The 14238-nt window shown below is 42.8% G+C and overlaps 1 protein-coding gene and 1 long non-coding RNA gene across 3 annotated transcripts in view; one reads left to right on the forward strand and one right to left on the reverse strand.

Moving 5' to 3' along the window:
- Positions 1-4094, reverse strand: part of LOC141093086 (uncharacterized) — a 151667-nt gene extending 147573 nt beyond the window's left edge. The window contains exon 1 of the long non-coding RNA XR_012232980.1: positions 3917-4094. This is a non-coding gene — a long non-coding RNA (uncharacterized lncRNA). The remainder of the gene's footprint in view (positions 1-3916) is intronic.
- Positions 4095-4202: 108 nt separating this feature from the next.
- Positions 4203-14238, forward strand: part of CSK (C-terminal Src kinase) — a 109050-nt gene continuing 99014 nt past the window's right edge. For both annotated transcript variants that reach the window (XM_073579545.1, XM_073579544.1), the window contains exon 1: positions 4203-4623. The gene's annotated coding sequence lies outside the window, so the exon portion shown is untranslated. The remainder of the gene's footprint in view (positions 4624-14238) is intronic.

Consider the following 14238-nt stretch of genomic DNA (forward strand, 5'->3'; position numbering starts at 1 on the left):
GATCAACGCAATATTAAGGAGACTAGTGTATATACCCTGTAATATTATACTTTTCAAGAAAGGCATCCAGTCCCTTCTTAAATTTTAGTAGTGAATCACTCATTACAACATCATATGGCAGAGTTCCATAGTCTCACTGCTCTTACAGTAAAGAATCCGCGTCTGTGAGTATGCTTAAACCTTCTTTCCTCCAGACGTAGAGGATGCCCCCTTGTCCCCGTCACAGGTCTAAGAGTAAAAAGATCATTAGAAAGGTCTTTGTATTGTCCCCGCATATATTTATACATTGTAATATGTGGGAGAAAACTACTGTATGGGCACACGTCGGGGCTCGGAAGGGAAGTAGTGACGTTTTGGAATGCAGACTTTGATGGAATGGTCTGCGGGTGTCATGTTGCCTTTGGAGAGCCCCTAATGTACCTAAACAGTGGAAACCCCCCACAAATGACACCATTTTGTATACTAGACCCCCCAAGGAACTTATCTAGATGTGTGGTGAGCACTTTGAACCCCCCAGTGCTTCACAGAAGTTTACAACGCCCGGGCGTGAAAATAAAAAATTCGTATTTTTTCCACAAACATGATCTTTTAGTCACCATTTTTTTATTTTCCCAAGGGTACCAGGAGAAATTGGACCCCAAAAGTTGTTGTCCAATTTGTCCTGAGTATGCTGATACCCCATATGTGGGAGAAAACTACTGTATGGGCACACGTCGGGGCTCGGAAGGGAAGTAGTGACGTTTTGGAATGCAGACTTTGATGGAATGGTCTGCGGGTGTCATGTTGCCTTTGGAGAGCCCCTAATGTACCTAAACAGTGGAAACCCCCCACAAATGACCCCATTTTGAAAACTAGACCCACTAAGGAACGTATCTAGATGTGAGGTGAGCACTTTGAACCCCCAAGGGCTTCACAGAAGTTTATAATGCAAGGGCATGAAAATAAAAAAATCGTATTTTTTCCACAAACATGATTAGTCCCCAATTTTTTCATTTTCCCAAGGGTAACAGGAGAAATTGGACCCCAAAAGTTGTTGTCCAATTTGTCCTGAGTACGCTGACACCCCATATGTGGGAGAAAACTACTGTATGGACACACGTCAGGGCTCGGAAGGGAAGCAGTGACGTTTTGGAATGCAGACTTTGATGGAATGGTCTGCGGGTGTCATGTGCGTTTAGAGAGCCCCTGATGTACCTAAACTATTGAAACTCCCCACAAGTGACCCCATTTTGGACACTAGACCCCCCACGGAACTTATCTAGATGTGTGGTGAGCACTTTGAACCCCCAAGTGCTTCACAGAAGTTTATAACACTCGGACGTGAAAATAAAAAAATCATTTTTTTTCCACAAAAATAATATTTTTGCCAATTTTTTATTTTCCTAAGGGTAACAGGAGAAATTGGACCCCAAAAATTGTTTTGCAATTTGTCCTGAGTAGGCTGATACCCTACATGTGGGGGTAAAACACTGTTCGGGTGCATAGCAGAGCTTGGAAGGGAAGGAGCACCATTTGACTTTTTCAACTCAGAATTGGCTGGAATTGAGATCAGACGCCATGTTGCATTTGGAGAGCCCCTGATGTGCCCAAACAGTGGAAACCCCCAATTCTAACTCCAACCCGAACCCCAACACGCCCCTAACCCTAGGCCTAGCCCTAACCTAACCCTACCCCAACACACCCCTAGCCCTAACCCTAGCCCTAATGGAAAAATGGAAATAAATACATTTTTTTAATTTTATTATTTTTCCCTAACTAAGGGGGTGATAACGGGGGGTTTGATTTACTATTTATGGTGGTTTTTATGTTTGGCGGCTTTCGCACGCTAAAAGACGCTTTTTATTGTAAAAATAGTTTTTGCATCACCACATATTGAGAGCTATAATTTTTCCGTATTTGACCCACCGAGTCATGTGAGGTCTTATTTTTTGCGGAACAAGTTGACATTTTTATTGGTACCATTTTCGGGCACGTGAAATTTTTTGATCGCTTTTTATTCCGATTTTTGGGACGCAGAATGAACAAAAACCAGCGTTTCATGAATTTCTTTTGGGGGGGTGCGTTTACACCGTTCCGCGTGCGGTAAAATTGATAAAGCGGTTTTATTCTTCGGGTCAGTACGGTTACAGCGATACCTCATTTAGGTCGTTTTTTATGTTTTTGTCGGTTTTATGCAATGAAAACTATTTTATATAAAAAATAATTATTTTTGCATCGCTTTATTCAGCGAGCTATAACTTTTTAATTTTTTCGCTGATGATGCTGTGTGGCGGCTCGTTTTTTGCGGGACAAGATGACGTTTTCAGCGGTACCATGGCTATTTATATGCGTCTTTTTGATCGCGCGTTATTACACTTTTTGTTTGGTGGTATGATAATAAATCATTATTTTTTGCTTCGTTTTTTATTTTTATTTTTTAAGGGGTTCGCTAAAGGGGTTAACTAATGGGACAGTTTTATAGGGCGGGTCGTTACGGACGCGGCGATACCTAATATGTGTACTTTTATTGTTTTTTTTTTTATTATTTCCAAAAAATGGATTTATTGGGGGAATATTTTTTTTTTTTTTCTAATTTATTTGGCGATTTTTTTAAAATTATTTTTACACTTTTTTTTATTTTTTTTTAACTTTATTAAATAGTCCCAGGTGGGACATCACTGTCCTGTGACAGATCGCTGATCTGTCACATCACAGATCACTGTGACAGATCAGCGATTTGACACAGGCACTGCAGAAGGCTTCCTCATGCCTGCGCTTTGCAGGCACTGAGGAAGCCAGCTTCCGCAGGCCCCCGTCGCCATCTTGGATTCGGGGGCCTGGAGGAAGGGAGTCCCCCGCAGCAGCGCTGCACATTGCGCTGCCGTGGGGGGCTCAGGGAAGCACGGAGGGAGCCCCCTCCCTGCCGATGCTTCCCTTTAACCCCCCGGTACACCGCGATCGTGTTTGATCGCGGTGTGCAAGGGGTTAACGCCGCTGATCGCGCCGACGTACTATCCCGTCCCCGGTCATACGGGCCCGGGTACCGTGGACGGGATAGTACGTCGGATGGCAGGAAGGGGTTTACCCATTAAACTGGGGAGAAAAAATATAAAATAAATATAATATAAAAAGTGATTCTAAAAATCTTCATCTACTTGCATGTTAAAGTAGCAAGAACTAGTTTAGGTAGAAACTTTGATTTAAATCACTGATTTAAAACAAGCCTTACTGACTAGTGATTTAAATCGTGATTTAAATCAAATCCACCCTGTTTCTTGGTAAAGCTATATCAGGCTGCACGATTAACCATTGAAGCATTTATATTGAATATACTGTGGCCTTTTTTGATATACCACAGATAAACTATTCATTATTGCCAAGAGGCCTATACTCAATACAGGCAGGACAAACCTGCGAGTATTTTTACCTGTGTGTCTTCATGGTTTTGTGGTTTTTGTTGTTTTTTTTACTGGGTGATCATTGCTATTTTATGGGACTTTGATTAAAAGCTATATTTTATCCATTGCTATCTACTACAACAATTTGGTGGATTTATAATCCCGCTACATTATTATCATGCATTTCCCTTTCTGTAGGTGATAAGGCCATATTCTCCCTATTCTTAGCCCTCTAGCACAGTAGTATCGCTCGATCACCATTCAGGTTGTCACACAGGACCCATTTCACCTAAAAGCAGCAGCCCGCTAATCCCATTCCCATTTTGGGCTCTGTGTCCTATACCGATCTCACGTTTGTTCCAGAGTTATTACCTCATAAAGTGACACTGGTCAAAATTAAAAAAAAAAAAAAATAAGGCCCGGTCATTAACTTACAAAGTGTCTCAGTCAATAAGGGGTTAATTGGGACCTAAATTTACACAACATTGGACTGGACCAGTCCCGGACCGCCATCCTTACAGCGCCTGAGGAACACGCACCAATTTCGTCGTCCCTGTAATGAGACACGTCCTGGGAACCAGTAACTCCATATCCCTATGTAGGAGACCCAGCACTGCTGTGAACTGAGCAGGGTGTTCTAGAATGACCCAGGCTCGCACACCGGACCGAACACCGCCATAACGTGGCCTCTAGTCCCGTCGCTGTTTCTGCGTCGCCTTAAAATGTCGTCACCAACCAACCACACGTCAGGACGCATCTTGCCATCCACAATGTGGAGGAAAAAGGAGGGGTGGTTCACGCCCTGCGCCCCCGCTCTGGTCGCGCAGGCGCGGTGCGGTGGTCGAACCTGGCACCGTTTCCTCTGTCAGGGCCGCGTCTGCAGAGACAACTGAACGGAGGCCTGTCTGCTGCTCCGAGCCTGTAACGGTCCCCATACCGGGCTGCTCCGTCCATGAGGATATCGCCAGGACTCGCTGCCACATACACCCCGGGGCGGCTGCCATTGTCTAGCCCCGCTATTGTAGCCCCATACATCCCGGTCCTGTGGACCCCCGTGCTCTGTATGCATTGTCCGCAGCACTCAGCTTCTGCATGTTCCCGGTGTCAGCCCGCCCCCTCCTCTTTGCTCCCAGCATAGGGTGCACCCTCTCTCATCCCCCTGCGCTGTCTTCTCCTGCCTCACCCCCATTCCTCCTCCACACGTCGCCCCAAATCAATGGGAGCTCCTGGACACCCGTCCCTCCAGGTGAGGCAGTGTGTGTGGCTGACAAGCCTGCTCCTGGCAGTGCTGCTTGGGTGTGGGGTCCTGTGTGTATACTATATGTAGGCTGCCCTCATCAGGTGGCCATCATGCTGGGATTGGTGACCTGTACAGGGTCTGGTGGCCGTGCAGACAATGGTGGGCTTCCTGACCATGTCACTTGCTGTCCATCCTGGTTAGTAATTGTGTGCGCTGACACTGAGGTGTCTTCTGGGATTCACCAAATTAATGTCCAGTTTCTTAATATAATCTTAACGCCCGGATTGTAACGTCATCTGTTTTTTGGGTTTATCTAGAAATTGTCTATTCTCGTGATCTGTCTAGTAAATCCCTTGGTGTATAGAGTCCGGATGGACCGGAAATTCACTAGACGCTGGGCTCCTGCATGGCGAGTTCTGATTGACATGTCTGATGTTTATACTATTGACATTGTTGAAAACTATTTGCAGGAATAGTTCTAATTTCTCTTGTAGACGGTGTTACCATTCTAGTTCTTGTGTATTGTTGTACAGGTGATTTTTCTAATCTAAAGCCATTGATGGGGTGTCTGCTCTGGATCCCCCACTTAGGAGGTGTGCACACGCTGCGGATTCTGCTCTGGATCCCCCACTAAGGGGGTGTGCACACGCTGCGGATTCTGCTGCGGTTGGATCCGCAGCAGTTTTTGCTGCGGTGTACAGTACCATTATTCCCTATGGGAATAAAAAACCGCAGTGCAGACGGTGCGGAATTTTCCGTGCGGTTTTCCTGCGGTTTTGAAACCGCAGAAAGAATTGACATGTCAGTTGTTTCTGCGGATTCCGCTGCGGTTTGCCATCTCCTCCATTGTGGAGATGTAAAACCGCAGGTCTTTTTACCTGCGGATTCTACAAAATCCGCGCGGCCAAATCCGCACCCCAATCCGCAGCGTGTGCACATACCCTTAGTGTCAACCAAGGACAATAACTCTTCCTTCATTGATCTCCTACAGAAACACTCTCTGGAATATATCAATGGAGGATTCTCTATGATGTGACCTTCTGATTGACCTGGTCAATATATTCTAGATTTGAAAACATCCTTTATATAAAATATCAAATTGTTTTTAAAATTGTTGGGCTTTTTATGGATAGGTTATCGATGTGTACATTGGTGGAGGTACAACTGTCCATCAGTTTAAAGAGATCCTGGTGCTCAGCAGTCACAAGGGCTCCGTCAAACAGCTGATCGGCGGGAATGATGAGAATTGGACCCTTAGGATCAAATATTGATGGCCCACGCCAAGGATACTGTCCTGCCCAGTGTGCTGTTGTCTCTCCTTGGCAGATGTATTGGGGGGGGATATTTGTCTGGACAACCACTTGAATCATCCTGGTAGTAGGAACTTTCATAGACCACAATAGAAAATTACTCTAAAGTCCTAGGAACCAAATCTAATTTTCAGGGTATGCTTGTGTGCTGGGACTGTTGAAGAAAAAAATATTCTGCAACTGAGAAACTGTGCTTGCTGGGACTTTTGGTAACGTTTCTGCAACTGAGAAACTCTACTGAATGAGGTGAATAGCAATCGGCAACTACAACTTTATTCTGTACATATAAGTGGGATTTTTTTTTTTCGGCAAATAGATTTCTACAAACTTCATTCTGATGTTTGGGGGAATTGCAGGAATTTCTGCAACTAATCTGCTTGCCTCGTAATCAAAGTTTGTATGTGAGGATTAAACTGTTTGACGTTTTGTCATTTTTACGTCTGTCTTGACCCGTTGACAACTTTTTTTGAAAAATGGGCACATTTTAGCTGGGTGTTGGGTGAATGGCCCCAAAAAATGTATCATAATTCACTCCACAAAGTGGCATGAATTTTGACAACAATGTAACGGAGGCCCATCTATTGCGGTGGCACACGTCTCTTAATGAGTTTGGCACCTCTTAATCCGGTGCCCTGTTGACCAAGAATGGGGAGCAAAATACCAGTCTTGATGAATCGAGGCCTATGTTATTGACCTTTTTAAACTCTTCTAAAAAAGTGTCCAGATTTTAAAACACTTTTTTTTTTTTTTTTCATTTTGTAATTAATAAAACATGCAAGTTCCGTTACTCATTTTCTGTACAGATGCCAGTGGCAAACTCCAGAAAATATACCATAGCCAAAGCATGCTGCTTTTTTAAAAAGAAATCAGAAGCCTCCGCCCCCCCCCCCCCTTAAAAAAAAAAAAAAGTAAAGTATGTAGGTAGACTCTTCAGTAATATACTATGGATTTTGAAAGGACATTTTGTCACAGCATTTTTCACCCACGCCTTTTATAAGTAACAACAAAACTCAGTGGACCCTACGTTCTCAGGATTGTCAGCGGTCCAGGAGTTAGACCAGCAGTGACCATAGTGTGAGAGCATATATTTGCCATATACCATCATTTTACAATATTATGAAAATATTTGCGTTTCCTCTATTAAGCAGATTTCACACATCTAAAATTCACTGCAGGTCTCCCGATCCTAACTCGACAGCCTTTGGGTATGTGGACACGCTGCGCAGCGGATTTGGCCCTGCGAATCCGCAGCAGTTCCGCAGACATTGGCTAACATGGTACTGTACAATGGGATTTCAAATCTGCAGTGCACATTCTGCGGATTTTTCCGCACGGATTTGCTGCGGTTTTAAATCTGCAGCATGTCAATTCTTTCTGTGGATTCCGCAGCGGTTTGACACCTGTTCCATTGTCCAGGTGTCAGTCCGCAGGGCAAAACCGCTGGCAAATCAGTAGGAAAACTGCAGGTCACTTTACCTGTGGTTTTACTTGCAAATCTGCGCTGAAAAATCCGCAGGTGAATCCGCAGCGTGTGCACTCACCCTTATAGCTGAGGCTGTTGGGCTGTGCTTGTGAGACGTGTTGGCCAGTCCGATGTTGAATATATGTCGGACCAGTCGTTACATAACAGTTCTTTAGAATCTCAGTATTTGGAAAATTCTTCTGTATTTCATAAAGAAGGCAGACAGCATTTGAGTGTTGACTTGGGCAGCCGTTATCACAATGGCATGGCAGTGTTTTATCTGTGGCTGTCAGTGTACGCTCCCCAGGGATGTCCATGTCACTCACTATCTGGGCACTTTCAGAAATTCCAGCTGTCCAGGGTGGTAGAGAATAGAAAGGCTGTCATTATTGTTGTTATTTTTGCTTCAGACCAACTCTCTGTAAATCTTCTTTAGGGTAAGTGCACACACAGTTTTTTGGTGGTGCGGATTTTTTAGCAAAATCCGCAGATAAATCCGCAGGACTAAAGTCCTGCGGTTTATCTGCGGATTTGCCTCCGGTTTTGCCCTGCAGTTTCACACTTCATAATGGATGAGGTGTGAAACCGCAGTGGTTCTGCACAAAGGAATTGACACGCTGCGGATTGTAAACCGCAGCAAAACCGCGTGGAAAAATCCGCAGCATGTGCACGCCAAAATCCGAAAAGTTTGATTTTGGCGCGCACGGCGCACCGTCAAAAGTGCGCAGCGCAGGTCAAAGCGCAACTAGCGCACGGCCTGCGCACGATCTGCGCACCCTATGCTAAAGATAGGGTGCGCCGATCGCAGGCGCCGCTGTCCGCTAGTAGGCGGCGCTACAAGCAAGGGGTGGGCACGCCGGGCAGAGAGCCGGCTCGGGGGCAAAGCGCTAATGTGAAACCGGCCTTACTTGTGGGGTTTTTTGTGCGTTTTGGCTTGCGTTTTTTTTCTCTCCATTCATTTGAATGACTGAATAACGCTGATAGAATTGACATGCTGCGGACTTCAAAAAATGATTTGCTGCTAAAAGAAAAGCGCAAGGAAAGCGAAGCATGCGAATGAGATTTTAGAATTCTTAATTTTGTTTGCTGGTGCTGTAAAATTAAGCAATTTTTTTTTTAAGCAGAAATAAAGAAAAAAAAACTCTGCAAAAAAGAAACATGTGAACATGTCCTTCTTTATACCTTCTTTACACAGGAAAAATGTGATAAATCTGGGATTGCACAGGCTGTGACGATTTTATCTGTTTGCAAAACCAGAACGTGTTCTGTTAAGGGAAAAAAAAAAAAAATCACCAATGTATCAAAAAAGTCTCCCATTTTATAAAGTGTTCCTTTATCTGTTGTACGCGTACTTGAACACCATAGCGTGGCACCCGGAGTGGCTGCGGTCTCCATGTGCCACCATCCAGCCTCAGACTAGATTTGCACGCAGTGTACAGAATGCTGTGCAGATCATCAGTAAATCCACATGTTTAACGTGGATTTTACAGCGGAATAGCCACACTCCATCACTTACAGTAGAGCAATTGGCTTTGCCTCTATGAGAGGCTGTTGAGTCAGCGTCAAGCGATAAGGGCCCCTACTAATCTCAAAAGGTAGCTGAGAAATGTTAAATTTGAAAAAATCCTCTGATCACACATTTTCTTTTTGTCTGAAAATATTTGTTGAAACCTTGACCAGATATTGATGACCTATTTTTTATGCTTTCATTAATATGAAAATGGTAGACAACCCCTTTAAGCAATGAAAAACATAATGTGGACAGCTTACAGTAGTTAAAGAAAATCTCTATAATACACATGCAGCATATTTACTGCAGAAATGTCTGTGACTGTCAATCTTTCATACATCTGGCAGCAAGCACATGAATTTGTGCAAGACACACTCAGAGAAATAGTACGAAAGTTTCTGTAACGAAACTGTTGCATCTGAATTCAGTCTATACAGTGGATACGGAAAGTATTCAGACCCGGTTAAATTTTTCACGGGAAAAGGAAAAGATCCAACCAGCTCACCTGTTGCAGCTTGTGGTGTGTGGGAGCACGGGAAAACGTAGTCCAGCGTGTGTTCAATCAAGAGATAAAATAAGGGAGAAATTCCCAGCTTCCAAAAGATCCATAATTTATTGTGTAAAAACAAAGTTGACAGAGTTCACATGAATGTCAGAGCGACGCGTTTCGAACACAAGACCTGTGTTCTTATTTGCATCCATTTGGTAAATTCAAAAAAGTTCATTTTTTCTCATTAATGTACACTCTGCACCCCATCTTGCTGAAAAAAAACAGAAATGTAGACATTTTTGCAAATTTATTAAAAAAGAAAAAACAAAATATCACATGGTCATAAGTATTCAGACCCTTTGCTCAGACACTCATATATAAGTAACATGCTGTCCATTTCCTTGTGATCCTCCTTGAGATGGTTCTACTCCATTTGAGTCCAGCTGTGTTTAATTAAACTGATGGGTCTTGATTTGTAAAGGCACACGCCTGCCTATATAAAAGCTCACAGTGCATGTCAGACCAAATGAGAATCATGAGGTCAAAGGAACTGTCCAAGGTGCCCAGAGACAAAATTGTGGCAAGGCACACATCTGGTCAAAGTTACAAAAGAATTTCTGCAGTTCTCCAGGTCCCTAAGAGCACAGTGGCCTCCATAATCCTTACATGGAAGAAGTTTGAGACCACCAGAAGTCTTCCTAAACCTGGCCGTCCAGCCAAAGTGAGCAATCGTGGGAGAAGAGCCTTGGTGAGAGAGGTAAAGAAGAACCCCAAGATCACTGTGGCTGAGCTCCACAGATGCAGTAGGGAGATGGTTGAAAGTTCCACAAAGTCAACTGTCATTGCAGCCCTCCACCAGTCGAGCCTTTATGGCAGAGTGGCCCGACGGAAGCCTCTCCTCAGTGCAAGACATATGAAAGCCCGCGTACAGTTTGCTAAAAAACACTTGTACGGATCCCAGACTATGAGAAATAAGATTCTCTGGTCTGATGAGACGAAGCTAGACCTATTTGGTGATAATTCTAAGTGGTATGTGTGGAGAAAACCAGGCACTGCTCATCACCTGCCCAATACAATCCCAACAGTGAAACATGGTGGTGGCAGCATCATGCTATGGGGGTGTTTTTCAGCTGCAGGGACAGGATGACTGGTTGCAATTGAAGGAAAAATGAATGCGGCCAAGTACAGAGATACCTTGGATGAAAACCTCTTCCAGATTGCTCAGAACCTCAGACCTGGCCGAAGGTTCACCTTCTAACAAGACAATGACCCTATGCATACAGCTAAAATAACAAGAGTGGCTTCAGAACCACTCTGTGACCATTCTTGACTGGCCCACCCAAAGCCGTGACCAAAACCCAATTGAGCCTCTCTGGAGAGCCCTGAAAATGGCTGTTCACAAATGTTCAACATCCAACCTGATGGAAGTGGAGAGGATCTGCAAGGAAGAATTTCAGAGGATCCCCAAATCCAGGTGTGAAAAACTTGTTGCATCATTCCCAAGAAGACTCATGGCTGTTCTAGCTCAAAAGGGTGTTTCAACTCAATACTGAGCAAAGGGTCTGAATACTTATGACCGTGTGATATTTCAGTTTTTTCTTTTTCATAAATTTGTAAAAATGTCTACTTTTTTTTTTTTTTTTTTTTTGTCAAGATGGGGTGCAGAGTGTACACTAATGAGAAAAAAAATGAACTTTTTTGAAATTCCCAAATGGCTGCAATGAAACAGTGAAAAATTTAAAGGGGTCTGAATACTTTCCGTACCCACTGTATATATGTACAGTTGTGTGATAAAGTATTTGCCCCCTTCTTGATTTCCTATTCTTTTGCATGTTTGTCACACTTAAATGTTTCAGATCACCAAACAAAATTTAAATATTAAAGATTACACAAAAATGGAATTTTATTGTTAAGGGAAAGAGAAATCCTACAAGGTCCTGTGTGAAAGACTGAACTTGTAACATAACTGGTTGGGCCACCCTTAGCAGGAACATCTGCATTGAAGCGTTTGCGATACCTGACAATGAGTCTTTTATAATGCTCTGGAGGAATTTTGGCCCACTCATCTGTGCAGCGTTGTTGTAATTCAGCCACTCCGGAGGGTTTCCGAGGACGAACCACCTTTTTACAGTCGTGTCACAGCATCTCAATCGGATTAAGGTCAAGACTTTGACTAGTCCATTGAACTTGCTGGTTTGTTTTGGCTCATTGCCCTGTTGCATAACCCAAATGTGCTTCAGCTTGAGGCTACGAACAGATGATCTGATATTCTGATTTGGTAGACATTTAGAATTCATGGTTCTATTTACCACAACAAGTCTACCAGGTCCTGAAACAGCAAAACAGCCTGAGACCATCACACTACCACCACCATATTTTACTGTTGGTATGATGTTCCTTTTCTGAAGTGCTGTTATGTCTACACCTGATGTAATCGGACATGCACCTTCCAAAAAGTTCAACTTTTGTCTTGTCAGTTCTCAGACTATTCTCCCAAAAGTCTTGGGGATCATTAAGATGTTTTCTGGCAAAGCTTAGACAAGCCTTTATGTTCTTATTGCTAAGCAGCGTTTTTCTTCCTAGAACTCTGCCATGCAGGCCCAGTCTCTTATGGTGGAATCATGAGCGCCTGCTGTTCTTTGGATGTTGTTGTGGGGTCTTTTTTGTGACCTCTTGAATGAGTCGTCGCTGTGCTCTTGGGGTCATTTTGGTCAGTCGGCCACTCCTGGGAAGGATCACTACTGTATCATGTTTTCACTACTTGTGTATAATGGCTCTCACTGTGGTTCGCTGCCGGTCTTTCTCCACCTAATGGCCAGTCCAAGGTTTGCGATGCTATACTCGCGTGATTAGTATTGCCATCTGACTTTAAACTAAGATTCACGAAGAGTGACAAAGCTATGAAATGGCTTTATAACCTTTTTCAGACTGATGGATCTGAAATATTTATTTTTTTACTTATTTATTTAGAGCTATTAATTCCACAGTGCTTTACAGACATTATTACTTTGTTTCTCATTTCTCCAGAATTTCTTTGGCTCGTGGCATGATGTCTTTCTCCACCTAATGGCCAGATTGTGTGTAGCTGGGAGGGTTAGCATGACTGTCACTCTTTAAATGAGCAACTTTGATTCGCAAATTAAAGATGGCCACATCTTTGTAATTTTTTTGTGGACCCCTTGTCGTAAAAAAAAAAAAACAAACAAAAAATGTTGACATGATGGCCATTTGTTTTATCGATGAAAGACATAGAACATGAATGTCAAACACTTATGTGAATGATGAAGCCTTGCAAAGATTTCCCTCGCAATCCATATGTTTTAATTTTCATCATGCTTTTTGCATTTGCTGAGAAATTAATGAATGAGCAGTTGTAAAGGACAGAAGGAGATGCAAGAGGAAGTAAAACAAAAAAAAGCCTTATTATGTGAACAGGACAGATCTTCAGCTACAAACAGGAACTAATGAGATTACCAAGCTTAATATTTACCATCCTCCATCTTTATAAATAGCTACAGTAGGGAAATTAATAACGCACAACTCTACGCAATATGATGTGTATGATGATTCACTTCACAGTTTTGCTGCATTTGCGGTTTCACCTTTGCAGGACGATGGGTGTGATGTTAGTACAGTGGGCACTGATGTAACTGTAGAAATGGAGGTATAATTGTTGTCTGTCACTGATTGGAAACAAGTGGGGAGCAGCACTATGAAAAGCTTTTCTTGTGGTGTAACGTCATCTGACGTGGGATGTCACATCCAGACGTGATGCACAGTATCTGTAGTATCATCATAGTGTAGACTGCAAATGTCATGGGTACAGGTGGCCTCAGAATGACGGGTTTTAGGTATGTGACAAACAAAAAGGTGTGGAGGCCTGGAAAGTAGGCTAAACCTGAGAACAGCAGTGATTTAGAGGCAGCAAACAGTCTTCATTTCATCAGACAAAACCTAAGATAAAAACAAAATGAGCAAATACCCTGCAGTAAGTAAATACCTAACAATACTGCACGAAAATAATATAGGGTTCTTAATTATCATAATTTTGATTTAAAAAAATGTAGAAGCCATCCCACCACGTCAAGATGACCGTATTCGGGATGGTCCTAACCTCTAGTAATAAAACCTTACCATATGTAAGTTGACTTAAGTGTGATTAAGGGCCGAGCATGACGGAGACCCTGTCTAATGAACAGCCAGCCATGGGGAGCTATATAAATGTAATGTGCAGCTCAAAGAAAAGGGGGGGCATACCCATATATGCACACAGTTCAAAAATCTGAAACTAACTTGAAGAGATGAACTGCAATATAAGTTGGTATTCATACAATGTGTGGGCACATGTTCACACTGGCCACAAAACAGACAAAAGCTAAGGTAAAAAAAAAAAGAGCAAATACCCTGCACTAAATAAATAAATGTGTCTATTATTTGGGGTTTTGGTCCTGAATGACCCTAATTCACATTAACGTCACTTGATTTATGGTAAGGTTTTAATACTAGAGGTAAGAACCCTCCTGAATAGGGTCACTTTGATGTGGTGGGATGGCTTTTATACTTTTTTTTATTAAAAATTATGTGAACTAAGTACCCTGTTATTTTCATGCACTATTGCTATTTATTTACGGCAGGGTATTTGATCATTTTGTTTTTCTTAGGTTTTGCCTGTTTAGTGCCTTCATTTCATGTCTACTGTAAATGTTCTACCAGATACTGTGAATATCATTTACACAAATGAGTGTCCATGTTTGAGTCTCTATTTGACTTAAATTGTCTGAAAACATTTTGCTAGAAGGGAAAAAAAGTTGTCTCTACCAATATGGGCACCTGCGCTGTGCCATCTTGA

Source organism: Dendrobates tinctorius, unplaced genomic scaffold (assembly GCF_039654945.1).
Source record: "Dendrobates tinctorius isolate UK_male_01 unplaced genomic scaffold, ASM3965494v1 ptg000062l, whole genome shotgun sequence".
Taxonomy (NCBI): Eukaryota; Metazoa; Chordata; class Amphibia; order Anura; family Dendrobatidae; genus Dendrobates; species Dendrobates tinctorius.